Genomic DNA, 26,608 nt, shown 5'->3' with positions numbered 1-26,608 from the left:
TCCCTGCATTTACATTTCAGTGAGAGGTTCCAGGCAACCTCCAGTCAGGATATTCAAACAAAAGGAGGCCTGATGGCCTCTTAACTTCGTCCCAGCTGGAGGTGAAATAAAGCTCCCTCGCTGCCTTCACATTGCTGCTGGGAATCGAAAGCAGACATGGTGCAGGCACTCGTGAACGTGTCCCGGTGTCTGAAAATTACCCCAGGACAAGCTCTGCTTATTTCTATGGGGCCCAACTTCTTGGCAGGGGGAACGGCGTTTACCCTATGAAAATAGTGGGTGGACGCCGTGTACCTGCGAGTACCCCTGACTTGTGCCCTGCTCAGGACACTGCTGCAAGGGGAGCAGCCCCTATTACTTTATAAATGCACTATTTGTGGTATCACAACATGTGTGTTTCAGTGAAATAGGTCGTCGAGGTAATTCACAATTAAGAAAGTGTTCTATTAAAAAAACACCACTCTTCCTTTCACCACAAAAAAGGAGTACTTTGCATTTCACCAACTACAATCACATATGATATATTCGAGTATTTTACAACATACCTTCTCTGAAATACTATGATATTAATTGGCAACAGATTTCCTTAGCCCTTGCAACAATTCTTAGAATATGCCTGTAGAAAACCTGGGAAGAGACATATCACATGGCATTTAGGCTCGGATTAAGGCTTTGCTCTAAGTCGCATTTTACTATCCGACACAAGTGGTTAATTTGTAAAAAAACGTAAGTGCTGGGGCTCTCCTCAGGAGGCTGCTTGCACCAGCCCATTTCTCCTGGGAACGCTGCCAAAAACAGAACCAACTACTAACCATGAAAGTGGGATAGGATGTGGCATAATGGCCATAGCTGCTGACTTCACAGCTGGGAAACCAGGTTTGAGTCTCCGTATCGGCCCAACATCCTGTGATTCTGGGGAAATCAATCTCCGCGTGCCAACCATAAATGAATGTGTCCTTAACTGGTGCTCAGGAACATCACCCCTGTTGATGATTAAGTGCGGGTCCAGGTGCTGAGCACCGTAAACCACTGGCTCAAATTAAGCACTGTCCAACACCCAAAAAGCTGTTGTAGCTGGAAAGGTGCACTGCGGTCAGAGTAAACACTTTGCATGCTTTGTGCAAAGGGGGTGTTCATCGGGGTGTATCATTGTAAATGTAGTGTAGTGTATTTTGTAAAGCACACAGCTGCCCCAACAGGGCGTCCCGGCGCTGTATAACCCTTGGAACCCTTCCTGGCCCTCCCTGTGAGATGCCCCTCCTGGGCACCCCCAAGGTGAAGCCAGGCATCCCAGTGTTGCAGGGGCCGTTGTGGAGATTAAGCAAGCTATTGCTCAGAGTTGCAGCGTGGGACCCATGATTAGAGTAGGTGCCGAGGAGAGAATTATCGAGTCTGCGGACATTGAGCCCAAGACCAAGACCCTGCCACGTCGGGACTTGAACCCTGGTCCCGGGCCTGATCTCTGCTTCAGAGTCTGCCGCTCTAACGAGTGAGCCACACTTCTCTCTAGTGCAAATGGCACAAACCCCGGTCTACTAAGATAGCCAGACTGAGCCTTACCCTTCGTCCACTCTCAAACTCTCTCTTCATCGCTCTTTCTCTCTTTCCTTCCTCTGTCATTTCCCTCTCACACTCTCCACCCTCACCTTCGGTCAGTTGAGTAATTTGGCACATTTCATGCATTCTCTCACAGAAACCAACTTTGTGGCTTTCACTCTTTCGTAAACTCTATTTTGCTCTTCTTCACTCTCTGCCCATCTCTGAATTTCTCTGTGTCTCTCATGGCACTGAGCATGCATGCTTGCATCACTGGAACAAGGCATGACTGCTATCTGTTTAAGAGAGAACACCATGCCAATCGCCCTGCAAACTAAATTATTTCACGGTGAATCTACATGTAGTGATCCACCAAATTATTTGTGGTGCCTTCTCCAGGTCATATGACCAGTTCCGTTGAGCAGGGTCCCTTCACTGCCCTGACTCGTGGTGATGCTCCAAGGAGAAGACCTGGGAATAATTTCCAGATCAAAGTCAATATATAAATCACATATGTATTAACCCCTTGCCTGCTGATGACGGAACCGCTCCGTCATCAGCTGCGGTGGCGCTGTGCTGATGACGGAGCGGTTCCGTCAAGGCCCGCCCGGCGCTCCTGCGCGGCGCGAATTCCGCGCCTGCGCTGAGCGTTCATTGAGCGGGGGGGGGGGGGGCCATGACGGAACTGCTCCATCATAAGCACAGCGCAACCGACGCTGGTGACGGAGCGGTTCCGTCGCCAGCACGCGGCCGCCCGCGGCCGCCCCGCCCCCTTAGCACTGCGGCGGAATAGCCGCCGCAGTGAAGGGGTTAAGGTGGCATCGCTCCAACCATTCAATGCTGGGTATCCAAGCTACCCTCCCTTGAACTTGGAAAGCAGCTTGAGAGTTCTAAAACATAGTAGCAGAATGTTAAGCATAGGCAATGAGGTCACACCTTCCGAATCAGTGCATTATTATACCTTTTTCAGTCATACCTGATGTACCCACTGTACAATATGTAGTGCACATGTATATAAATATATGATTTACAGTGTTTGTTTTCATAAGTAACCCACACCTTCATGTTCGTGTTCCTGTCATTGCACAGCAGTTAATGTCTGGAGCAAAACCTGAGCCTAAAGGTAAGGATAATCCCTGCATCTCTAAGAAATCAGCAATTCCCATCATGCAACAGAGTAAAACCCAAAGAATACAGATGTGGCTTTAGGAAGCTGTGCACTCGTGTTATTCATTTTTCTTGGAACTCAGCAGGTTAATATCAATGATGACACATCATGTCAAATACCCTTTTATGTGATACACTATAGGAAGTGTGGAACAAGATGTGAATGCACTCAGACATGCAGGGATCTCAACGTTTTTTATGATGCTACGTTTTTTAGACTTTAAGTAGATGCCAATGTGAGGGCTACACAATAAAAAGTACATATTACCACAAATGGAAACGTGAAAAGAACCACCATGCATCTTTACCACAAATCTATGGCAAACAAAATTTATAAAGAACCCACATTTTCAACATATTAAAACAAAAGTGGGTCAAGATTACAAAAAGTAATATTTTTTAAGGAGTAAATCAAATGTTCTGCTTTTAATGTAATGCACACATTGGTGATAATGCTCTGATAAGAAATAGATGGCTTTCAATAGATGCTGTCCATGCTTTCATGAGCCTGAAGTAGCCCTTTGATATGCTTCAGAAAGTAGGTGGTCTTTAGAAAGTAGGTGCCCGTGTAGACATCAAGCCTTAGGCATAATAAACAACGTGAGAGGTCCTGGTCTCACCTTTCGGCTCCTAATAGATCATAGTAGATCATAGAGCAGTCGATTAAAGTCCTGAATCTGAGTTACGATCTGAGTTATAGGCCCAAGTCACAGGCCAGGTCAGAGGCGTAATACAGGCCCCCGCCGTGTGGGGTCAAGCTGCAGGGGGCCGCCTCAGATCAGTAATCAGGCCTGAGAGCTCCAGTTTAAATCGGGAGCTTGGGCCCCCCATGTACCTTGCAGGGGAGCCACTTCAACTTTCGTTACGCCACTGGGCCAGGTCCTACATCGAGGGTGAGGGGCATTAACAAGGGATAAAGCCCAAGGCAAAAAGGCTGTAAGGCTATTAGAACATTCTTGTCACTAGGGTTCAAATGTTCTAAATTAAAACAAGTAAAAAGTAAAACATTGGAATGTTGGATCAGAAGGTCTGTACCGGCCATTACTAGCCGTGAGCCGCATTGCCATTGATGTAGCTCTCAACATTCTTATGTTCTGATATACATATATTATTTTTTGTCCCTGGTCCCACAAGCCCCTTGCTTCACTGGAGCAACACTTCTTTTGACGCTTCGTGGCGCAGTGTTCTGGGCCATATTTACAACGCCAAAGCAAAGCCATCCTGCGTGGCTTTTTATGGCCTTGTAGATTTGGCACCCATTCACGAAAGGGGCAATCCATGGGTGTTGCTGTGGGTGTTCCAATGCAACACCCATGGATTCTGATGCATTCCCAGATTTACAAGGTTTCACAAACTTAGGAATGCGTCAGAGTCTAACGCCTTAGGGAGGCGTGAAAGCCGTGCAAGGAGGAGAAATGCCTTTATTTCTCCTTGGTTTTTCCTCTTTCTATGTGTACCGCGTTGTGCAGTACAAATAGGAGGAAAATACCAGCAATGATTGTTTTTGTGCAGGAAAGTGTTCCTACCAGTACATAAACAATCATCCTTGCAACGCAGCCACCCTGGCACCATTGTGAAAGAGTGCCCGCATTGGCACACTTCAGCCTATAATGCACCAGTGCAGAGGATAGGGCAGGGATGTGCCATATTGTTGTAAATACGAGATATCTCTGCACTTTCGGAATGACGCAGCTTGACGCAGCAAGATGGCTTGCAATGCCGCACGGTGTCATTATCTTCTAAATATGCCTCTTAAACGTATCGTGGCTATAGAAAGATAGGGGCATATGTACAAGCCCCTATCACCATGGGAACATCACTTTTTGTGATGTTCCTGTGGCGAGAAGGGACTGTCTTATGTACAAGGCATAACTTAGCGTGAAAGAGGCATGCAGTGGGTGTTGTGGTGGGCGTTCCACCGCAACATCTATTGTATTTGATGCTGCCCCCAAGGATGGCATACATAGCAGGCAGCACCAAAATTAAGACCTGGTCTTAAGTTGGCGTAAGGAGGATAAATTAATTATTTCTCCTCGTTATTGCTTTTTCCATGTGTGCTGCCTTGTGCATCACACATGGAAAAAGCAAAATGCCATGGTTTGTTTATGTACAGGCAGGTGTCCCTTTATATGAACAAACCTTTTTTAGTGTGCTGCACAATGGAAGTTACAAAATGGAATTTTAGGATTGTTAACGTGCAGGAAGGGACACCTTCCTACACATAAACAATCCTCCCCTGCACACAGACACCCTTGCACTGTGGTGCAAGGGTGCCTGCGCTGGCACTAAGTTGTTAAACTTAGCGGCATTGCAGGGGGAAACGTAAGGCTTCACCACATTCTTGTGAATATGGTGCAGTCTTGCGTTTCCGAAGTGGCGGAGCGTGTCGTTAAGCCAAGGAGGCTAACGACACGCTCCGCCACTTCATTGTACATATCCCCCATAGTGTTGCTTGATGTGGTCTTACACAGACTTCTAAGCACTAACCAAACTGAGGCAGAACAGAATGGATACGTTTCAGATTTTATTGCTCACCCTCTGCTCCTTTACTTCCCCTGCACCCTTGCCTGATTGTGGATGTAAAGCACACCCCTGCCGCCCCTGTAGCAGCAGGCCCCACCTTCTCAGGAGCCCGCATCTTCTCCCTCTTCAGGAAGGAGTCAGAATATGAGAGAACTCTGAGTGACTGGCTGTGGAACAGCACATTACATGTAAGTCCCTCTGTTTTACATCTATGTGGCTTGGAGAGATCAGAGCTCCACAGTGACAATCATAAGTGCTCGTCAGGTGGGCATTTCACTTCTTGGCACTGACGTTTGGCACAGCCTGCTCGTAGAACTTAGAAGAAATGAGAATCAGTGTGTTTTTAGGAAATGTTTGAAAACTATTTTTTATTAATTGTGTTTCTAGGTAGGCGTTCGTGGTTCCTGTCCCCTCTGCATCTTTGAAAACTATTTTTTATTAATTGTGTTTCTAGGTAGGCGTTCGAGTTTCCTGTCCCCTCTGCATACCTAGTGCCATGAATCCGGTTGGAAGACGTGCACTTTACACGTAATAAATGTATAATGCATATCAGATTACAATGTTTTAAATCATATTTTCTGTGATATGTCTCCAACTATGTTATCAAAAAAATGTTGTTTCTTTTCCTTTAGTGCACTTTCCTTAGTTACATTTGTTTAAAAAATTGAATTTTACTCCATATGTATGAATTTTGGACACACGCTTTTTATTATTCAATGCATAGGCACATCCAATTAGCTCATTTTATTATGCTGTTCGCTCAATCAGCTGTACTGTTATGTTATGTTATGTTATGTTATAATGGCTTTTGTGCGCACGGCTACTCAAAAAGAGTGTCCCGGCGCTTTTAGTAAGGAGGGCTGCAGTATACTAACATAACACATTAAAAAAGAAAGTATCACAGACAGAAAGACCACAACAAGCAAAAAGGCCTACTGGGTAAACAACCAGGTTTTGAGGCCCTTTCTAAAAGCAAGTAAGCTGGTGGCTCCCCGAAGTATAAGAGGCAGAGAGTTCCACAGCTGTGGCGCCAGTAGTCCAAAGTACTCAGTCCTCTCAAGCAGCTGAACTAACTCCTCTACTGCTGAACGAGAACATTTTACTTCCTACTTTGACAACCTCTTCTCCTTTTCCATCCATTTGATATGATCTTATGATATTGTATTTTTTCCCAGGCTTCTGTCTCTTGTTCCTGTAATAAACATGTCTGGCCCTCCCTCTCCCAAAGATCTCTTTGTAAAAGAGGGCGTCCACTCTTAGACACATTCATCAATATCTGTCTAGATACCTTTCCAAACCTTTCTCTCCATGTGTCTACAGTAAAAAGAAACTAAATGCATTTGTTTAGTTCTCTTTCCAGAGGAGACGTGTTGAGTATATTGTCCCTTTTTTTCAAGACTGCTGCAAATATGACAACTGATTAATAACACAACAGCAAAAATATTTCCTCTGATACTGAAACGGAAATTTTAATCTCAAAACGCATTTTAAAGCAATGATAAAAATCTGTCAATTGCTTTAGACGATTTTGTGTATTTGAAAATACAGTGAAGTGCATCAAAAACAGTGCTTGCAAACCTAGTTGTGGGACTATTACAGCAGCAGAGTAACTAAATTAGACAGCCACCTTCCTGATTGGTTGGACCTCGCCTACAGACAGCTCTGGTCATTGCTGACGACCTATTGTCTCTCAATAAAAAAAAATAAAAAAAATTGATACTTGTATAGCGCACTACTCACCCGCAAGGGTCTCAAGGCGCTTGTACGAATACTGCTGTGGAACCCATCCTGGCTTTCCCTGTGAGGTGTCCACTCCTGGGCACCCCTAAGGTGGAGGCCAGGCATCCTTAGCATTGTGGGGGCCGTTGTGGAGATTAAGCAAGCTATTGCCCAGAGTTGCAGAGTGGGACTCCATGATTGGAATAGGCACCGAGGCGAGAATTATCAGGTCCGTGGAATTTTTGAGCCCAAGACCCACCGGGGCGGGGAATTGAACCCTGGTCCCGGGCTAGACCTCTGCATCAGGGTCTGCCGCTCTAATCATTACATTACATTCATATATTTGGTTTTATGTCAGTCCCTTGCTCTTTCTTCGGTGGAATTGTGTCCGTCACATTTCCTTGCTTCTTACTTTCTATTCAGTGGCCTGCATCCATATTCTTACTTTGTCCCTCCCCTATTCTGATTGGATGAATGTCTCATTCCACTGTTTGCATTCAGGAAACTATATATTTTTTCTTTTAGCACTCAAATCTCACCCTCCTTTTAAAGCAAACAAATAACTAACATTGGTATTTGATTAACTTTAATGTACTGCTGGGCAACTCCTTTCTTTTTTTCATGCACTTTTGCACATATATATATTTTTAATTTAATGCACCAAAATTTGCTACTGCCATCTAGGAACAGTAAACTGTGAACAAGCCAATAGATCTGACTTGAAAGGAGTGTTGATTGGTAACGTAATGCATTGCAAGTAAACATGCAGCGATTGAAATGCACGAGTTATAGCAATACAGAGCTATCCATCTGGGCTTTATGGAGAATTGTAAAAAAACATCCTAGCATAGTGACAATACGAGACAGACACTACTTATAAGTCGGAGCCACACGGAGGTTAAGATGGAGCCATTTTTGTGATTTGAGAAGCTCACGGTTGTGTTCTCCTGCAGTGAGATTCAGCTTGGGAGGAAGCATCATTTCACATAAGCCTCCTGCACCCTGTCTTCTCCCACTGTCTGCCATTTTATTTGCTTTTTTTCCACTCCTCTCCATCCAGCACTTCGTTCTCTGAACCGCGCGCCTCTGCATGGACATATAGCATGTCCATTTCATAGAACTGATAGCAGGCATACGCATCTCAAGATTCTGCCGCGTCTGCGGATGTGTAGCCGATGACTAGGGGCGGAGTCACATCCAGACGCAATGGGCTGGAGCGACACTGAATGCGGCAGCTTCCTTTCACTGGTCCCCTCAGAGAATTCTATGCTTCTTCATGGGACTATAGTGACAGCAAGGGATGGCTGGGAGATCAGCATCACACCCTCCCCACAGCTCCCCGTCTACGTGACGCAGCCGCGGCGCGCGGCCTACCCCCAAGGCAGAGCGTGCGGTTCATCTGCTGCGCTGCCCAGCCACAGGCGTACCCTCTTGAGCCACAAACTTGCTTTCCAATTAATGCTAATGGGCTTCACTCATTGTGCTGAACATGGGCCCATTTATACTTTTTATTAAAAAAATAATGAAAAATGTATTAGACCACAGCTAGGATGAGACCATGCGCAAGCATTCATCATCTTATGATTGAATGCACTCCAGAAACAAGAGACAGATGATTGATTAATTAACAGTACACACACTTGGGGTGAAATGATGGAAAAGCAAGCTATTAAAGGGAAATAATGGAAAATACATGATCGGTGGGAGGGGGTGAATGCCTCAGGGATAACTGATTCTCCCTCTCTCCAGTAAAATAAACAAGGATGGAAGTGGGACTGGAATTGGCGTGCTAACAAAAAATATTCCAACATTTTCCTGTTATCACCGACAAGAACTCATTTGATGCCATGGTGTATATAGAAACAGACGTGTTGCTGCAGGAAGGACCTCGAGGCCTGGATGTTCAACCAATAGGTACAGGCAGCATGATCCAACAACATGATCCCACAGCGCCCTCTCGGGTGAAGCAGTTGCGCTTTGCAAATCCTGATGGATTGATTTTGAGTATAACTAAAAGATCACTTTATGTCAGAAGGATGAATAATTTTCACCTTTGGGATTCCGTTTAAAAAATCGTTTTCATATGTGACAAACTCATTGGTCTGATAGAATAACACAAAGATTACAATCCCCAAAGGCACTTATGTGGTAAAGTTGAGCCCAAGATGAAAGTGATGTGCCCTGCTGACATGCAAGTTTGTGGTATTCATAGACATTTCATAAGACATACATCTGCCACATGCAGAGGCTATTTCAAGCGAAAATTACTCATCCAATCCAGTTGCTTTGTCACTAGATGTTCTCCACTTGTAATTAGAGAAAAAAAACTCCAAGAACACTGCAAAGCAAAAATGCAGGGCTGCATCAGACACTCATGGATTCCATGTGGCAGCTTAAGAGCTCCGCCCTTGTCTCCTTTGTTTTGGTATTGTATTGCATTGTATTGTAATTACATTTTTATAATGCTTACTATCCCTGACGAGGCGTCGAAGCTCATTTTCGAAGAGTAGCATGCTGCTCTGGAACCCATAAATGATTAGTGGTGAATTAGTATAGTGAAATATGAAAGTAATTTGAGTGGTGGATATGTTAGTCAGTAATTTGGATTCAGAAGGATAGTGGAGGCATAGAAGAGGGAAAAAGATTTGCATTTATATAGCGCTTGCTACCCCTGATGGGTTGTTGAAGCGCTTTTTTGGAGAGTAGCATGCTACTCCGGAACCCATAAAGGATTAGTGGTGAATTAGTATAGTGAAATATGAAAGTAATTTGAGTGGTGGATATGTTAGTCAGTTATTTGGATTCAGAAGGATAGTGGAGGCATAGAAGAGGGAAAAAGATTTGCATTTATATAGCGCTTGCTACCCCTGATGGGTTGTTGAAGTGCTTTTTCGGCGAGTAGCATGCTACTCCGGAACCCATAAAGGATTAGTGGTGAATTAGTATAGTGAAATATGAAAGTAATTTGAGTGGTGGATATGTTAGTCAGTTATTTGGATTCAGAAGGCTAGCAGAGGGAAAAAGGTTAGCATTTATATAGTGCTTGCTATACCTGATGGGGTGTCGAAGCGTTTTTTTGGGCGAGTAGCATGCTACTTCGGAACCCAGAAGTGGCTAACTACACTTTTCCTGATTCAAATTGGAGAACTGAACCGGGTGTAAGAAGAGCTATAGAAATTCTGTAGTACAATACACTACATAAACCTTTGTTGTAAACAACTGGGCACTAAATAGCGGGAAATTACGTGCCACGGTTAAGTAAATCCGGATACACTCTGGTGCAGAGCATCCTCTCAAAATCATCCACTTTGTAGCCAGTCTGTCCGCATGTTGCCTGCTTTGTTCATGATGTTGGTCATGCTACATGCTGTTATTCCTGGAGGTTTTCTCACAGTGTGGTACGCTAAATAAATCCTTCCTTGCAGCTAATGCAGAGTGCAATCTTCCATGTGGACTGACATTCTATATTATCTGTGCATCTATATATAATGTTGCTAACAAAATCTAACAAATTGAAACAACCTTTCTTCATCATCCTTACTTGTGCTCATGAAATTGTGCATTAGTGCACCTGACACATTTTAAATAGCACCTGTTACAGAAAGTTTTATTTGATTAATTTCTGGCCTAAAATATTTTCAGGTACAACATCTAATCCAGGTAGCAAATCTGTCAGTCACCAGATGTACAACTTGCTAGAATATGATGCAGCCCACTCTTGTGTGTGTGTGTGTGTGTGTCTATAGGGATACTTCTTCTAGAACACGATGAAGCAGCCTATGTGTGTATGCGTGTAAGGATACTTCTTCTAGAACACTTTAAAACAGGCTGTTATGTGTGTAGGGATACTTCTAGAACATGATGAAGCAGACTGTTATGTGTGTATGCATGTAGGGATATTTCTTCCAGAGCATGATGAAGCAGACTGTTATGTGTGTATGCATGTAAGGATACTTCTAGAACATGATGAAGCAGACTGTTATGTGTGTATGCATGTAGGGATATTTCTTCCAGAGCATGATGAAGCAGACTGTTATGTGTGTATGCATGTAAGGATACTTCTAGAACATGATGAAGCAGACTGTTATGTGTGTATGCATGTAGGGATATTTCTTCCAGAGCATGATGAAGCAGACTGTTATGTGTGTATGCATGTAAGGATACTTCTAGAACATGATGAAGCAGACTGTTATGTGTGCATGCATGTAGGGATACTTATTCTAGAAAAAGATGAAGCAGACTGTTATTTATATGCATGTAGGAATACTTCTAGAACATGATGAAGCAGACTTTTATGTGTGTTTGTGTGTTGGGATATTTCTAGAACATGATAAAGCAGACGTGTGTGTATGAGTGTAGGGGTACTTCTACTAGAACATGAGGAAGAAGGCTATTATATGTTTATGCTTGTAAGGATACTTCTTCTAGAACATGATGAAGCAGGCTGTTATGTGTATGTGCGTGTAGGAATACTTCAGCTAGAACACAATGAAGCAGGCTGGTATGTGTATATCTGTGTAGGGATACTTCTTCATGTCTCTATGCGTGTAGTGATACTTCTTCATGTGTGTATGCCTGTAGGGGTACTTCTTCTAGAACTTGATGATGCACACTGTTCTGTTTGTTTGCGTGCATGGATACTCATTTAGTGCCAACCTACCTGCGAAGCCTCATGGCGCTGCACAAAAGGCAGAGGGGCAGCTAGGGGCGATTTCTACGTTGTAAGCAGTAAAGTGCTTTTGTTTGTAATGCTTCTGTAATAATAGAGTGTAATCCTGTATAAATCACTTGGCTAGTGCTCATAAGTACATAAATAGGTGTGGATTTTATTTAAAGTTCTAATTTCTTTTTATGCCGCTCATTGTGTTTAATGTGCCTATGGAAGGCCTTGAGCCCAGCTGACTTGTGTCTTAAGCCCCTGTCATGTACATTAAGGCCACTCTTCAGCAGATATAGCTCTCTTGCAATGCAATATTCATAATGCATCTCTTGTTTGGCAGAGTTGTTTACTTTACTCTGGAGCAATACTTTCACTTCAAAGAGAAAAACCGTAGATTTCTATTATTTATTTATTTGGTATAAGGAAGAAGCTGGCGGTCTGTACCTATTAACGATTCCTTGCCCTGGACCATTTGCATATGAAAATTCAGGAATCAAGCAGATCCTGCACAAATTACAACATGATGTGCAGCAACACACCCTTACATGCAACTCACAACAATTGCTTTCACTCACAGCGCCACCTGTCGGTCATCTTCTCAGCTCTCCACTCTCTTACTCCCTCATGGTACCTCTGCCAATTCATACATTGACGTAGCAACTTATGCACTGACTCTCCTTAACACACAGCCAATAGAAATTGACAAGTTATTGATTGAATATCTTTTCGGAAAGAAAGGGAGGCATGGAATAAAAGGTTAAATATTGGTGGTGTTTGCTTTACAATGTAAATGAACAGGAACGGTGCAAGAGTTTTGAGGCAGGGGTCCAGCGTTAGCCCTTCAGAGGGAGAATGTTTGCTGATTCTACGGCTTATTAAAAGTGACTTATATAGCACTGTCGCACATGCAAATAATAGTGTCAATTTTTTTCAGAATTTGTATTCTCAAATTCCATACAATCTCAAAAATCCTCCTGTGTAACCGAAAAATTGACCTTGCCTTAGAACTTTGAACTGCTGCCTGTCATTTTCTTTCAAATAGCCCTCTCCTTACTTTCCATCTTCTGCATGCCCCCTCTTTCTGTGTACATCTTTCTCTAAATCATATGCACTTTTGCCTTTAACCCTATTGTAGTATTTCTGAAATTCTCTGCACCTCATTTCAAATATCACAATCTATCCTTTAAAAATACAATAACCAGCCATAACCATTGTAGAATGAAAAGCTAACCTCGGTTCAGGAGCAGCCTATCGCCTGGCACAAAGCACTTTAATGCCGTGTCAAGGGCCGTAAGTGCTAAATTGTGCAACTACAATACAATATATTTCTTCCCTGGCCGTACCAATGTTAATACCATTACACTCAGTGGTCTGTCAGTCAACTTTAGTTCATACACACTGTATAATAATTCCCTTATACTGTGTGACTGTCTGTAGTGTATGAGTCCACAGTATTAAACCACCCATCACCAATTGAACAGGCATGGGATAGCTGAAGAGATCTGCCACATGACGCTGGCAAGCGGAGGGCCACCGCCAAAGGCACAACTAGAGCCAAATTTCATGAGGGGGCTAAGAAAAGAATTCGGGGGGGGCTGAAACTTTAAGCAAAAGGCAGAGTGGAGCTGCAGGGGCTCTTAGAAGGGGTGAACCAACAACAAACCCTTATTAACATGCATATGGTCTTCTAAAGACCTGTGAAGTGCTCGGGTGCGGCTGTGTGTGTGCCCGGGAAGCTGTTCATCCCGGCCTCCACACACGACAGGGGGGGGGGGTCTGAAGCACTTTGAGTCCAATGGGTGTTGCGCGCCTGGCCACCGCTGTACGTCCCAACAAGTTACATACTGTGACCGCTTTTGGCAGCTCACAAGGACAATCAGATACGGGATGACATTACCAAAGTCCATCCCGCACATCACCCCACCTTTTCTCCCTTGAACATATGCCTGCTCAGGACCATAAACGTTAGACAAATTATCTCAGAATAGACAACCAGAGAAGTAACCAGCTATGTGAACTATCTTAATAAGAAATGCCATAAAGGGATCTACAGAGTTGCTAAAAGCTTCCAGCACACTGAAAATCATAAACAGCATGCCTCTCGCAGACCTCTTAATTCATCACCCTGCTAAGGGCTGCAGCCTATAACACGGTAACCACACTTTGGTGGTCATCACTCACGACGTGTAAACACTTCTCACATAGGGTCAAAACAAAGGCAACACACTTTCAACCAAACATCCTAAATGGTGCAGCATGCTACCCATGTAGCAGCAGCGGCTGGCCCAGGTAAACGCAGTGGGGCGGCGCGGGGATGGGGTGGGGTGGGGTGGGGTGGGAGGAGGGTCGACAGTCGACGGAATAGATATAATTAGATAAATAAATAATACTTATTCCGTCATCTGTCGGCTTCCCCTCCAGCCGCGCCCTGCCCCGCCCCACTGCGCTTAACCGTGTCAGCAGCTGATGCCATGTACAGAACTGCTTCAGCGCCCCAAATAGTGAAAGTAAGTGCTACATAAATGTTGCAATACAATACAGTTTTCAGTGCTCTACACCAAACAGTAATGTTTTTGTTCTAGTACTCACCATTCCCTTGTAAAAGAGCATTTTGTGCCTTTTTCAGGAATTCAGTACCCTCCTCTCAGATGTGCCTTAACTTTGCTGCTTACCTCATCTTACAGAATTGACACCAGACATGCTTCTGAATGCTTAATTTGTTTCAATATTTTGAGTGAGGTTTATTGTCCTCTTTGCCTGTCCCAAAGGTAAACTTCTCAGTCCAGGTTTCCACTCTGTCGAATACACTGCCCCTTCATCATGGAAAATTCCAGTCACTGTCAGACACTTCCCAAAACATCACTCTTCCCGCCTTTTTTGAGTATGTGGAGAAGTGTGGCTCACTGGTTAGAGGAGGCAGACCTGGAAGCAGAGGTCAGCCCGGGACCAGGGTTCAATTCCCGGCTCCGTGGGGGTCTTGAGTCCTAAAAAAAAATGTCCATGGACTCGACAATTCTCGCTCCGGTGCCTACTCAATTCACGGGTTCACACTCTGCGACTCTGGGCAATAGCTTGCTTAATCTCCACAACGGCCCCTCGCGGCGGGATGCCTGGCTTTCACCTTGCGGATACCCTGCCGGGGGAATACCAGGACGGGTTCCCTAAGCAAGCGCTTAGAAACCGCTTGGTGATTTGCGCTATATAAATTCCTGTACATGTACATTTACAGTATCCTTTAGTCTGGGTTACTGTTTGTACTCTGTTAGTGTTTGAACAATAATCGTAGACTTTGCAAATTCCTAGCCCTAATTTTGTGACCTTTCAGAAGGACAGAAAGAATTCCCCAAAGGTATCGTCAGATGAAACAAACATGTTGACATGTCCACCAAGACACCATACCAATGTCCAGCTTTCGTCAGTGTTTTTTTCTTTTGAAAAAGAATGAAAATGACCGCCAATTGAGGGCCAAGCAAAATACACTAGGGTGAGGCAACCGGGTAAACTGAGGCAGCACTTCCTGGCTGCCTGCCATACAACAGTCAGTCAACCAGTCTTTGGATGGTCCTCTCAGTTTATAAGGCAACCCCTACCTACACCAGATTTCAAAGGTCAACAGTGAGGGACTGTTGGTCACAGATGGTCACAGAAAGGCTGTGATCAACCAAGATAATTCTGTCATGTAACTTCAATTTATTTTGGGATTTTAATTCAATATTTCTCCAGGAAGAAGAAAGTGACGTCCAGAAATATATGAAGTTGCACGAAGATGGAAGCTTTGCAATTGGATGTTGATGGGAAAAAGAACATAAAATGCAGGCAAATGCAGGAAAGGAAACCTTGAAAATAACCTTATGCCTTTTAACATGTCTGAACCGCGAATTACAACTCCAGTGAAGCCTTCACCAGGACACGCGCTGGTCACGCCACAGTGCAAATTTACCAACACACTTTATTTCATCATCTGGTGCCAAATATACGAGCTCTGCTCTCATAACTCTGTTTCTCTTCATTTTCCTTGAGGGAAGGGAAGGTGATGAATATTGGTACTTAAGGAAGCTAATGGACATTGTGTGTATAAATCACATTTCCACCTCAGCCATTTGGGATGCAGACCACCTCCTTGAAAGACTGAATCTTGAGCTCTGCCAACAAGACTTCCTTTAGAGAGGTGACGTGCGACTTTTTATGACACAGTTGCTCACATATGCTGTTAATAATAGCGCGCCTTGATGGACGGTCGGCCATTTTACAAACGCTGCTCGCGTGCCAAGGGAGAGAGCATTCTATTTAACGCTTTATGAGAACCCGGGGCTCGTGGCCAGGGATCAGCCGGCTCTAAAACTACGTGATTGAAAATGAACTTGTGCTTGTTTGCCCTCGCCAGGATTATATGAATAAATATTACCACATCTGTGCAGCAAAGGTCAGGCGCTTACATAAGCTGAATTTCTAAACCTTGAGTCAAGGTGACTCCATTCTAAGAATTAAATTAGCATACAAAAACTGCAGTACAATATGGGATACGCAAGGCGCTATCTCACTACCGCAATGCCGCGGTTCAGGAGTAGGCAGGAATAAAAAAAATATACAGTTTAAAAGGTTACACAATTTAAAAAGATACGACATTTAAAAGTGTGCCTGCGAAGTGAAACGCGGGAATCACAACTTGCTATGGACATGCAGGTCGGGTCCTGGAAAATCTGTATTCAGCTACGGAAATGTTTGTATTTCCTATTTTTAATGTTTGCTGTCAGAGCGCACCGAGGTAAGATTCAGGTACTGCGACGGCAGTGCAAGGACTCTGCAGGTCTCGGAATATCCTACTTTGGAATATAAATCTCTTCCTTTACTGTCGTTTCACCGTTTTATGGGGAAATAAAAATCATGTTTCCCTCAGGACAGGATTCTGAAAAAAAATAGCCATCCGCTTTTTCTGATAATTATACAATGCATCTGCGATGCAATAACGCTTGCGAAATTGCTCTTTCGTATAATATTAACATGATACTTGTGTTTCCCATATTTTGAAATCGCGGCGGTAAATATTCTATGTGACCTTTCTGATAAAGCACAACCACTTTGTTCATACGGAAAATTTGCAGAGGATCACAGACAATAGCACACTTGATTTTTGCTGAAAAATCTTTTTCTGTTCTTCAAGTGGTCCTCTTGTTTTGATAGCTCCTTGTTTTCTAGCACAGAAATCCCAATACCTCACCTGGATGTGTTTTTTTCATACAGGCCCCCTTTATCTCCTGAACATCCCTCTAAATTATTTCTGTCTTTTCCATTAATTTTGAGAAGTGGCATTAAGATGGCTAACCACTAGTGCGCAGCAGAGTCCAGTTCGACTGCTGCCCCAGACTGTTAGCAGCTTTCCTTCGGAAAGGCTCGACTGAGTCACCTGGCTCACTTTACACCTGTTGCTTTATTCGTAAAAGAATAAATGCAGGGGTCGCATGTTTTTCATAGGACTCCTAGGCTAGAATTGTCGAATGGCAAGGTTTCTGAATCGCAAGTCTGCCTAGTCTTGATTCGCTTTCTTCCACCACCCTGCACTTCCTGTCTCTTTATCCCACTCTTTCAAGTCCCCTTTCACCCCATCTCTCTCTTTCTGTCACTGTTTTCCTATTTTTCTCTCCCCAACTCATTTTCCCTTTTCTGCCTTTCTTTCTCGTGCTATGTGTGGAAACCTGATAACACAAAATAAGTTTCATTCCACAAACTTGAGCGCCGATGCCAAAGGCCTGAAATTACTCTCATAAACTAATCACTACTTGCTTCTAACGTCTGCTACAACCAACATAAGCTTCGGTTATGTCCTGATGAAGACCCCGTTGATAACAACTATAGGGGTTGAAACATCAACACGCTGAATTGTTTCTGCACTTCTGGCAGCCCCAATAACACTCAATAGAACTGTCGGTGGTGCCCCTGTTCTGTCGACACTAAAGGGTCCCAAAACCCCAAAATGTAAACACTAAAGTGCCCAAAAATCCCATCGCAGCACTCCTTTTGCCTAAGGCCTTGCAGAGTTGATGAGCGGTCACACACAACCACAGTACATTCATTTGTCCATTCCTTTATAGGCCTAGTCTACGAAACTGCACAAGTTGCCTGGTTGCACTTGCCAAAGACATATTGTGGGTTTACCAAGTTGCAGGCTCTTAAAGCAACCAACTGCTAACTATTGGTTGTCTTTATCGTCTCTCTTGTTTGCCTGTTTTTTGTTCAATGGCTTTCCTTGTCCCAGCTTGTTGTCCTTGTGTTTGTCCCACTCCTAGAGCATAGCCTCTTTAGCAACCTTTAGACTGGCTGGCTTGTACCCCTCACTGCTCACATTTAGGGAACTACCTTTTTATTTTGGTGAAGCACGTCATGAAAGTGCATGTGTTTTCAAGTTCTCTTTCTCGTATGCTTTTCCCTTTTCCCTTTTCCCTATGCCCCCCTCCCATGCTCCATGTTGCTCCTTCCACCACAACGATTCAGAAAAGGGGGTGGTGATGACAGAGTATCTGAATTAAACAGAACACTCGTACCCAGTCAACAGATCAGGGCTTGATCCATCACCGTTTGCAAATTAGTCTGTCCCTGGCCCAGTGCATCATGGGAACAGGGCAGACCAAACTACCAAGCCAATTCTTATACTGGGAAGGAAACAAGCTTCCAGAGACCGGTTTCTGGCATGACAGCCGTCTTCGGCCCAGCTTGCTTGAATCCTGATGGTGCAATGAGCAAGGGACTCACATCTGAGTATACCCTTCCACGCTTATGGTGGACAAAACGATTCAGAAAAGGGGGTTTGTTCTAAACATGTCCCCCAAGTCTCTCTCTGTTTATGTGTTTATCTGACTGTTCGCTACCTCCATCCAACCAGTTTGGTGATTGTGTCACAGTGTGACTTAGGGTGAGATTTACCAACTTTCCACATAGCGCACTGCAGCAGACGCAAACGCTGCACTGCGCTGCATGAAAAGGAGGAGGAGAGCGCCCTATTCACTAAAATAAGGCACTCACCTCCCCTCTGACTAGCGCTGGTGCTAAAATCAGCTGCTGTGCGCTACTGAGACACCTTTGCGCCAAGGTGCAGGGGTGTCTCAGTGAGTCTAGCATGGATTTTGTACTGGAAGGGCACCCTTCCAGTACAAAATAGTATGCTGAGACTCACTTCAAACCTTTTCCCTCTTTGTATGTGTGCTGTACAGTGCAGCAAACATGCAAAGTCGGAAAGGGAAGGAGAAATAGAAGTATTTCTCTTTCCTTACTCCTACTTTCAAAGGGCACTGTTTTCTCACGCTAAACCCTGTTTCTTTGTTTTGTAAATTGGGTTTAACGTGAGAAACCTTGGGTGGTTGCATGGGAACGCCCATGCACCACCCTTGGCATGCCCCCATGGTGCAAAGGAATGTGCAGTAGTGCTAGGCCCTGTTTGCATTACTTTTCCATTATTTCCAGTGCTAAACAAGTTTAGCATTGGAAAGTAAGTTAAGAAAAAAAGATTTTGCCCCGATTTACGTCACTTTTGTGATGCAAACATGGCTCAAAATCTTAGTAAATCTCCCCCTTAGTGCACAATAGATTGGGGTACCGTGCAATATTGTTATAAAAAAGAGGGCTGTTTAGAAACTGCAGGCTGCATTAGAGAAGCTCGAATGACAACCCTGAAGCATCTATCTACACTGCAGACATCCCTCGGAGGCGATAAGCACAACACACTCTTGTTTTGCAGCTGATGACGGTTTTTTAGGTCTCGCCTGTCGATGCGCATGCGCATCGAGCAAGCGAGAGTATTGGGACTTATCCACTCTTTATCCACACTGCAAGGAATCGTGGCGATTCCTTGCAGTGCCCGTGACTTTTAAGCTCAATGCGCATGCGCATTGAGCTTAAAAGCGCGTGCACGTCCGTCTTGTTTTACCCGCTCCGCCCCCTCCCCTTCCCGCCGTGTCGCATTTCTCCTCCCCCCTCCCCTCTCCTCCGTCCCTCTTGTTTGTTTAATTTAACCCGTTCCGCCCCCTCCCCTTCCCGCCGTGTCGCATTTCTCCTCCCCCCTCCCCTCTCTTCCCTCCGTGCCGCACTCATTCCTTGCGATCTGGAGCAATGAGTGAATTTTAGAAGAACTTGTTTTAACGTTTCCTTCTAAATAGCGCTGATTATGTAGGCTCCTTTCACGGTGCTCTTAACGTGGTGTGCTCCAGCGTCTCACACGTCCGGTGACATCTCATCCGACGGTGTTCAAATCACACACACAGCAGAGTGTTCTCGTCTCGCGCTTCACGCGCCTCTCCTCGCGCTGTCTTTATACGCTTCCTACAGGATTCCAGTCACGTACAGCACATTGTTTCCAGCTTGTGCCTCACACGCCTCTGTTCGCGCTGCCTTTACACGCGCACATTAGAATGTCACGTACGACACATTGTTTCAAGCTTGAGCCTCTCGCGCCTCTGTCCACGTTGCTTCCACACGCGCACAATAGGATTTTTAAAAGATGCTACCAGCGAAACACTAAACAAACAACAGTAAGCACTTCTCACAAACACTTTTACCTTGCTAAAATAAGGTAAATAAATGTTGCTATACTGTTAACTTCAGCCGGAATTCAGCTACACAGTCAATAAATATTTGAAGGAATCCTAAAAGTCACAAAGTACACTGACCCACTTCCAATCCATGTAAGTTATCCAAAATGACTTCCTGCACGTCGGATTCTTTTCCGATGGGCGCTCCGCCCCCTCCCCTTCCCGCCGTGTCGCATTTCTCCTCCCCCCTCCCCTCTCCTCCGTCCCTCTTGTTTGTTTAATTTAACCCGCTCCGCCCCCTCCCCTTCCCGCCGTGTCGCATTTCTCCTCCCCCCTCCCCTCTCTTCCCTCCGTGCCGCACTCATTCCTTGCGATCTGGAGCAATGAGTGAATTTTAGAAGAACTTGTTTTAACGTTTCCTTCTAAATAGCGCTGATTATGTAGGCTCCTTTCACGGTGCTCTTAACGTGGTGTGCTCCAGCGTCTCACACGTCCGGTGACATCCTAAAAGTCACAAAGTACACTGACCCACTTCCAATCCATGTAAGTTATCCAAAATGACTTCCTGCACGTCGGATTCTTTTCCGATGGGCGTCCTGCATCGCCAGTAATAAAACGAAGATCCTGTTCAAGTGAATTAAAGTAGCTTGATTCACAGCCATCGGAGAGGCATGTGGCCACAGTCAAACGGCAGCTTCAACTGGTCATAGCTTCCCACACACACATTCTCAATCATGACAGAATAACATTCTTAACAGAGAATGTTAGAATTAAAGGCAAAGATACAACAACATGCATTTTTTAAGTCAACTTCATTTAATGCAGTGTTCTAATTTAGCTCTTGTAAGATACCCCAGGTGGCAATTCTCCTCCCCCCTCCCCTCTCCTCCGTCCCTCTTGTTTGTTTAATTTAACCCGCTCCGCCCCCTCCCCTTCCCGCCGTGTCGCATTTCTCCTCCCCCCTCCCCTCTCTTCCCTCCGTGCCGCACTCATTCCTTGCGATCTGGAGCAATGAGTGAATTTTAGAAGAACTTGTTTTAACGTTTCCTTCTAAATAGCGCTGATTATGTAGGCTCCTTTCACGGTGCTCTTAACGTGGTGTGCTCCAGCGTCTCACACGTCCGGTGACATCTCATCCGACGGTGTTCAAATCACACACACAGCAGAGTGTTCTCGTCTCGCGCTTCACGCGCCTCTCCTCGCGCTGTCTTTATACACTTCCTACAGGATTCCAGTCACGTACAGCACATTGTTTCCAGCTTGTGCCTCACACGCCTCTGTTCGCGCTGCCTTTACACGCGCACAATAGAATGTCACGTACGACACATTGTTTCAAGCTTGAGCCTCTCGCGCCTCTGTCCACGTTGCTTCCACACGCGCACAATAGGATTTTTAAAAGATGCTACCAGCGAAACACTAAACAAACAACAGTAAGCACTTCTCACAAACACTTTTACCTTGCTAAAATAAGGTAAATAAATGTTGCTATACCGTTAACTTCAGCCGGAATTCAGCTACACAGTCAATAAATATTTGAAGGAATCCTAAAAGTCACAAAGTACACTGACCCACTTCCAATCCATGTAAGTTATCCAAAATGACTTCCTGCACGTCGGATTCTTTTCCGATGGGCGCTCCGCCCCCTCCCCTTCCCGCCGTGTCGCATTTCTCCTCCCCCCTCCCCTCTCCTCCGTCCCTCTTGTTTGTTTAATTTAACCCGCTCCGCCCCCTCCCCTTCCCGCCGTGTCGCATTTCTCCTCCCCCCTCCCCTCTCTTCCCTCCGTGCCGCACTCATTCCTTGCGATCTGGAGCAATGAGTGAATTTTAGAAGAACTTGTTTTAACGTTTCCTTCTAAATAGCGCTGATTATGTAGGCTCCTTTCACGGTGCTCTTAACGTGGTGTGCTCCAGCGTCTCACACGTCCGGTGACATCCTAAAAGTCACAAAGTACACTGACCCACTTCCAATCCATGTAAGTTATCCAAAATGACTTCCTGCACGTCGGATTCTTTTCCGATGGGCGTCATGCATCGCCAGTAATAAAACGAAGATCCTGTTCAAGTGAATTAAAGTAGCTTTATTCACAACCATCGGAGAGGCATGTGGCCACAGTCAAACGGCAGCTTCAACTGGTCATAGCTTCCCACACACACATTCTCAATCATGACAGAATAACATTCTTAACAGAGAATGTTAGAATTAAAGGCAAAGATACAACAACATGCATTTTTTAAGTCAACTTCATTTAATGCAGTGTTCTAATTTAGCTCTTGTAAGATACCCCAGGTGGCAATTATTTTGAAGTGTAAACTGGAGCGAGGCGACATTGGCCAGTGAAAGGAAATCTGGGCTCGAGTCCTGGCTTCCCCACTTGACTAATTTTTGGTGAACCTTCCCAAATTATTTTGCTTTATTGTTACTCATTTTACCTGAATTCCAAATGTGGGACTACCAAGGAGTAAATCCTAACTTGTGTATATTTCAAAAGGCCTTCACAGATAATAACAGCATTTACCATTATTGCAGTACTCACCCTCAACCCCTCACTCACCCTCAACCCCTCACTCACCCTCACTCTCACTCATCCTCACTCACCCTCAACCCCTCACCCTCACTCACCCTCAACCCCTCACCCTCACTCACCCTCACCCTCACTTACCCTCAACCCCTCACCCTCAACCCCTCACCCTCACCCTCACTCACCCTCAACCCCTCACCCTCACTCACTCACCCTCAACCCCTCACCCTCAACCCCTCACTCACCCTCACTCTCACTCACCCTCACTCAGCCTCAACTACTCCCCCTCCCCCTCACTCACCCAAAACCCCTCACCCTCACTCACCCTCACCCTCACTCACCCTCAACACCTCACTCACCCTCACCCTCACCCTCACTCACCCTCACTCACCCTCACTCACCCTCAACCCCTCACTCACCCTCACTCACCCTCACTCACCCGCACCCTCACTCACCCTCACTCACCCTCACCCTCACACAGTGCAATAGTTCTCAGACCATTTCAGTTAGAGCTTTTAGAAATGTTTATGGCTTTTTTTATTTGTAATACTTTAGCATTGGCTACAGGAAACAAAAATGCTAAAGATTTACAAAAAAAACCCATAAACAATTCTAAAAGCACTAACTCTAATGCTGCGAGACCTATTGCATTTCCAATGCTTGTTTTCTGAGAAATCTGTTGTTTAATGTGATGCACCCTCTCCCCATCCCCCCTCTTTCCACTTCTGTCTCAGCCCTTCCTCTTCCTTTCCCTCTGGTTCCCAGGAGACAGCAGGGTTGTTTACACTAGCCCACTAGCCCGTTGGTGGCTGGAGGTCTGACTGTAAATTGCCGACAGGATGAAGCAACAAGGCCTCTGAGGCAAAATCAAGAGCATGAGGTGGATGCACCCACTCTTGCTAGTTAATAGCATCAGCACATCTGTAAAACAAAGGATTGCATGGACATGTGTGGCCTATCTATGTCCACTGTAGGGAGTCAATCACCCAGCAGTACAGTACATCAAAAAATATCTCCTATTCCACCCGGTGCACAGGTTATATTTGCACGTTTTTTTCATGCAACAGCTTCAATGCGAGATCTACAGGCAGTCAATTATTCAGTAATGGAGAAGTGCGTCTAATTAAAAAAAAAATTAACATTTTAACTTGTTAAAAAAATATACCAGGCTGTGCAAGAAGACAGGTCAGAATATTCCACTAAATCAGTGCTTAATTTGTAATACAATATGTGCCAGTGCCATTGTCAGGTGTCCACTGCAGTTGTAACCACCCATTGCCCCTGCCAGCACTGCCAACAAAAACACCTGTTCAACAATTAACCATACACTCCAACAACTGTGCTAATTCAGACTGTTCCAGGCCCCCAAAGCTATAAGAAGGGCTTGCATGGTGGCAGGAATTACTTGTTTAGAATGTATATTGACTGGTTACTTACCAGTAATATTCATTACTCCGAGTTGTAGACCTCCCTGTCAGAGTCATTAATGAACATTACCGGTAAGTAACCAGTCATTACCTCCTCGTCAGACCTCCCTGTCACAGTCAATAATGCATGAGTAGATACCAAAGCAAGAATCGGCTTCACCAAAGAGCAGTTAACAGTCTTTTTTAGCACAAAGCAGAAAGTCAGACCACCTGTACAGAACGCAACACAGCATCCCCAAAACCAGCAGAGCCCGTCCCACCCACCACCAAACAATAATGGGACATAAAGGTGTGCAGAGTACTCCAAGAAACGGACTTGCAGATCTCAGCCATAGACACCACCTGAAAACAAGCCCAGGAAGCAGCCACACCACAAGTCGATCTCCCCAGAACCAACCCAGGCTCCAGCACACAACTAGCCTCATATGCCACCCCCACAGCACACCTCAGCCACCGACTGAGAGTCGCACCAGAAGGCTTCAGACCTTGGCTCGCTAGGCCAAAGGTCACAAAAAGAGAATCCACCTTACAAAACGGTTTGGTACAAACCAAGTACACCCCAAGAGCCTGTTTAACATCCAAACAGTGCAGCCACACACCTGATCCTCCACAAGAGGAACGTGACAGAAAACGGGCAGAACCAGATCCTCCGAGCAGTGAAACAAGGAAGGGACCTTGGGAACTAAGGACGGATTAGGTCAGAGAATATCACAATCCGTAAAAAAACTCAAAAAGGGCTTAGTACAAAGCAAGGAGCCAAACTCCCCAACCCTCCAGGCCGAGGTAATAGCGACAAGGAATACCACCTTAATCATCAGAAAACGCAGAGACACCTCCCCCAGAGACTCAAAAGGAGCAGACTGTAAAGCCCTCAGCACCAATGGAAGATCCCAACCTGGTGTAAAGTACTTAACCACAGGCTTCTTGAGGAGACAACTCCTCAACAACCGGGACACCAAAGGAACAACCGGCTCACAGGCCGGACCCTGAAAAGGCCCTCACCACACCCACTGAGCCTGTAAGGAGGAAACAGCCAGACCCAAGTCGAAGCCATCCTTCAGGAAATCCAAGACACACACAGGATCCACCTCCATACCAGACCAGCCCTGATCCATACACCAACCCTGAAAAGAAACCCAATGCAGAGCATTGGACTAAAGATTCGAAGTGCGCCGGGACAACTGGATAATTTGAGCCTCTTCAGGAGAACACTACAAGGTTTATCTTCTCAACAGCCAGAGGAGACAATCCTGGGACAGAGGAGATAACTACAAGGGAACAAGAAACCACTGGCAATGGCCAGCAAGGTCCAACCTCCAACCTCAACAACAGACGGAACCAAGGCCTCCAGCTCCAGGCACGCACCACCAGTATTACATTAGCCCAGTCCAACTTAACCTTCAGCAGGACCTTCGAAATCAAGGCAGTCAGAGGAAAGGCGTACATCAAGCCACCCTCCCATCGAAAGGACAGAGCATCCACCCCCCAAACCGTGTCCGACTGAACCAGAGAGCAAAACCTCTTCCTCAAGGCATTTCCCGGGGCAGCAAACAGGTCCACCGCAGGGATCCCAAACTTCCCAATCAGCCCCCCAAACACCTTCGGCGTCAAGCACATTTTCGGACAAGGTGGCAAACAACCTGCTCAAGTGAAATGCCTCCAAGTTCAAAACTCCTGGCAGATGCAATGCCCTCCGAGACAACAAGTTCAACTCTGCCCACCGGAAAATCTGCTGCGCTAAGAAGTTGAGGGAAGCCACCTTTGCACTCCCCTGGCGTGTAACATAACACACCAACACTGTGTTGTCTGTCCTCACCAGCACATCTCGCTGCAGGACCTAAGGAAGAAAATGTGCCAAGGACAACTGAACCACTTTCAATTTCCTCCAATTTGAAGACATCCCAACTTCCTGGACCGACCAAATCCCTTGAACAGACTCCTGGGCCAACACAGCCCCCCAACCCAGCTCACTGGCATCCGTAGTCAACACCAACCACTCCTGGGACACAAAGGGAGAGCCCTGCATGAGGTTCTAACCAGGACAAATCCTGGGAAATTTCCACACCCTCCGGAATCAACTGTTCGTAATCCTGAGACCCCGGACACCAATGCCCCAGAACATGATTTACCAGAGGGTACAGGTGCCACTGGGCTCAAGAAACAATCATCACTGTAGCAGACATCAATCCTTGAACCCTTAACCACTGCAGAGCCGTGGAAGACAGGGAGACCAACACCTTTCTCAGCTCTCGCACCAGGGTTAGTCTGCGAGGCTCCAACAGGAAAACCTTCCCCAGCCTCGTGTTCAAGACCCCCCAAATAAATAGCAGTTCTTGAGTGGGGCACAGATGGAACTTCTCCAAGTTCAGGATCCACCCAAACTTCTGCAGGAGCCGGCAGACATCCTGGGTATGTGACTGAGCCTTAAAGAAAGAAGAGGAAGAGATCAACAGAGTCATCCAAGTAAGGAAAAACACCTGAATCCCCTGAGCATGCAATAACCCAACCAAGGGCGCCAACACCTTAGTAAACACCCTA

Source organism: Lissotriton vulgaris, chromosome 4_1 (genome assembly GCF_964263255.1).
Source record: "Lissotriton vulgaris chromosome 4_1, aLisVul1.2, whole genome shotgun sequence".
In the NCBI taxonomy this organism is placed as follows: Eukaryota; Metazoa; Chordata; class Amphibia; order Caudata; family Salamandridae; genus Lissotriton; species Lissotriton vulgaris.
Note: the sequence above shows the minus strand (reverse complement) of the source record.